The sequence below is a fragment of the Pisolithus orientalis genome, assembly GCF_024613125.1.
Source record: "Pisolithus orientalis strain OTSU chromosome Unknown F5J12scaffold_223, whole genome shotgun sequence".
Classification (NCBI taxonomy): Eukaryota; Fungi; Basidiomycota; class Agaricomycetes; order Boletales; family Pisolithaceae; genus Pisolithus; species Pisolithus orientalis.
Genome location: NW_026261004.1, coordinates 28,149 through 31,603, shown reverse-complemented (window position 1 = coordinate 31,603; position 3,455 = coordinate 28,149).

Genomic DNA, 3,455 nt, shown 5'->3' with positions numbered 1-3,455 from the left:
TCAAACAGGTCTCTTTCACGATACCATTCGACAGTCTGGATACGTCAGATGCTCTAGCTCTTTGCAGAGCGTTTCCAAATGTTTGCCATGCAGAATTTTGCAGACTCCCCGCTGTACGTCTTTTCAGCCCCTACGAAAGGGTCGGTGCATTGCAGGCTCCTGCAGGTTACTGGAGGAGCCTTGAAAGCCTGGCTTTCCTTGATATTGATCCCGAGATGTGGCTGGTACCACCTATCCGAGAAACCAATGCCCTCGTGGAGTGGCTCGTGGTTCGACAGGACCAACGGCCACTATGCGTCTGTATCAACGGTTTCTCCACCTCAGATGAAGACATCGGATCACTTTGCATGCTGTATGAGATACTGCAAGAATATTGTACTGTAGAGCTGAAGGACATCCGCTTGTGGCCCAAATCGGAACTTTTGAAATCAGTGGATTCTGGTCTACAGCTCGTGAGTGGGTCCCCTGCCAGCATTGTTGATTTTCTCATCCCAAGCATGCAGCACGTCCCGATGTTCACCTCTGGTCTTGCGGATGACATAGGTGCTGTTGTAGGAGGCATTGGAAAGTTGGGGCAGGCCTCTTACCAGTAACAGCACAGCGAGCTGTACGTTGACCTCACTGTCGATCTCTGATTAGCCTGTGGTGTACTTGCAACTCCTGAACATAACTTTTCTCAGTCCCTATCGAGCTTTGGGAGTCCCATACTTTATGACGAGGCTCAGCCGGCCCGGTGGTCACTTGAATCGAAACGGGATCTCTATTGCCTTTGACACACAAGGCGTACTGTGATACAACTGATGTTGGCCCTACTATGGACGTGCAATTAAATCACCTTCACCGACAGCCCAGTGAAGAGATTTCGAGTCAGAAAACGTATTACTCATTGACTGGTCAATAACATATTTCACTTTAAATTTCGAGACGAGGACTTCCGCGAGGCTTCTGGAGAGAGCTGGAAACTACTGCCAGCAAAAACCACACAAAGGGACCCTTCGATGCCCTCCAAGGGTGGTGGAAGAACGTTCCGAAAAACCACCGGGATCTTGTGACAAAGCTGCCACATTTTTACTATAAAAACGTTGACTGGCCTCCTCTGGAAGACGATCACCTCGAAGACTTTTCGACTTATAATAATGCGTGATAGTGGTGACGCGGCACAACGCAACTAATATCAGTTCAAATTGACTACCACACTGTAAAGCTTACTTCACGTCGCCCGGAAGTTCGGCCCTACCATAGTGTGTACCGAAAGTTTGTAATTGCGTCCTTCGGCTGATGGGGTTTTGTGCTGGTGAGTACCTTGCGACACGAGTTGCACATGTGGATATCTGCAAGCTCCTCAACGCTCCGAATACCCTGAGGACAAATTATGCCCCCCTGATACTTCTCAGGATCGTACGTGGGTGGTAACGCGTACTCGGAAAACTGCTCAATTCCTAATAACGTGAGCATCTCCACCGTCGGAATACCATCAACCACTCCGGTGATGTCTACAACCTAAGGGTTCATGGCCTGGTCCATCTCTGTAGATGCAGTGAGACTGTGCGTGATGATGCCCTACACAATCCAAACCCCATTGCAGTCACAGTCACCCCCAGCCGGAGCGCGCAGGTCGGCTCTTCTCGGCCGACAGGCCAACGCTATCTCAAACGATAAAAGGTTTTCCCCAGAGTTGGAGCCTGACGGCGTCCAGGATTTGGTGGTGGTTCTCGGCTCACCCATTGGCATCCCTTCTCTCCTGTCATGTGGCTGGAGATACTGGTCCGTCGCTGCCTTCGAGGATTAAAGACGTCCCCAGGTCTGGGCCCTGATTGTGTCCAGGACTTCTCATTACGCGTAAGTTTAAATGGCAGTATTATCAATTCAGTATACGTTTGGCAGCTCGTTCGCTCAACTTGGACCTCCTGAATGCGCGTGGTTGTCCAGAAACTATACAGTGTTACCATTCAACATTGACTTCGCACTAACCCCACTGATAAGGTGTTACAGCAATCGGAATTCTGAACTGACAACATATCCTTAAAGTGGCACTTGCTTTCGCCCGTCTGACGTGATCATCCCGTATGAGCTTCCCTGAGCTTCCCTTCGACATGATGAGGAAGAATGTCGACAGCTTCACGGGGCATCCTGGCAGAATCCGAATCACTAAAGTGGAGCATAGTCACTGGGGAAAAGTCATAGCAAGGGGTATCTACATGACGGTACCGGTCTGAATACTCTTGAAGAGGCTCGGGGAGCCGCGAACAAGACAAATGACACGGTATACCACTGATATGAGAGTGGGTACACACCCCGAGTTGGTCGGACAAAATAGATCAGGTGATATAGCGGACCGTGTCTACGCGGAGTGTCCGGTACATACGTACTAGTCTGATATCAGGACCATGTCTGTGGGAATGACGAAGTTCTGCAGAAGCTTTCTCCCTCTAACATGGCATCAGATTGCGTGATCAAGTGGCATCATTCAATTGTCTTGCGAATTGTCGGGTGTTACGGTGCGACGAAGCATGGCTATCTAAGCCATATATTAGGGTACCCCCTAATCAGTTAATCAACTGACATCCATCTCCATTCCCTTCGCTCGGACAGTCATGGCTGATCTCAACAGGTATTATGTCCGCCGTTATCCTTTGGCAGCAACATCTTACTCTGGTATAGGCAACTTCAGTTCGAGACGCTCCAGCTCCATGCCGGTCAGACTCCAGATCCTACTACGAAAGCCAGAGCAGTGCCCATCTATGCTTCTACGAGCTTCGTGTTCAACGACTCTGCGGTAATTCTTTCTCAACGTGCTGAAGTCTGTCAGGGACTAATTTCTCCCTTAGCACGGTGCAGACCTCTTTGAATTGAAGTAAATACCTCAGTCCATCTTTGTCAAGGTGTTAAGGCATTATCAGGACGTTCGGCCACATCTACTCCCGTATTGGCAATCCCACAGTGGTCCGTTCCCTTTTTTCGATGTTGAGCATCCTTTCCCCTTCTCAAAGACTTGTTCTTGCAGGACGTCTTTGAGAACCGTATGGCAGCACTAGAAGGAGGGGTGGCTGCTATTGCAACTTCCTCTGGGCAGTCGGCACAATTCCTGGCTGTTTCTACAATCGCAAGTGCTGGTGATAACATCGTCGCTACGTAAGGACTCGTATTCGCCGTCCATTTGCAAGTTTACTGACCTGCATCGCGCCGTAGTTCATATCTGTATGGGGGGGTGAGTAACACTTTATGATTTCCGTCTTGATAATTAATGTCACGCTGCAGACCTATAACCAATTCAAAGGTAAGGGGGTGAATGATGTGCCTACTCGGGCGGACATTGATAATTCAGTATAGTCACCTTTAAGAAGTTCGGAATAGGTGTCAAGTTCGTGCAGGGCGACGACCCAGCCGACTTTGAAGCAGCTATCGATGAGAAGACAAAGGCGATCTTCGTCGAGAGTATAGGCAACCCGAAATAT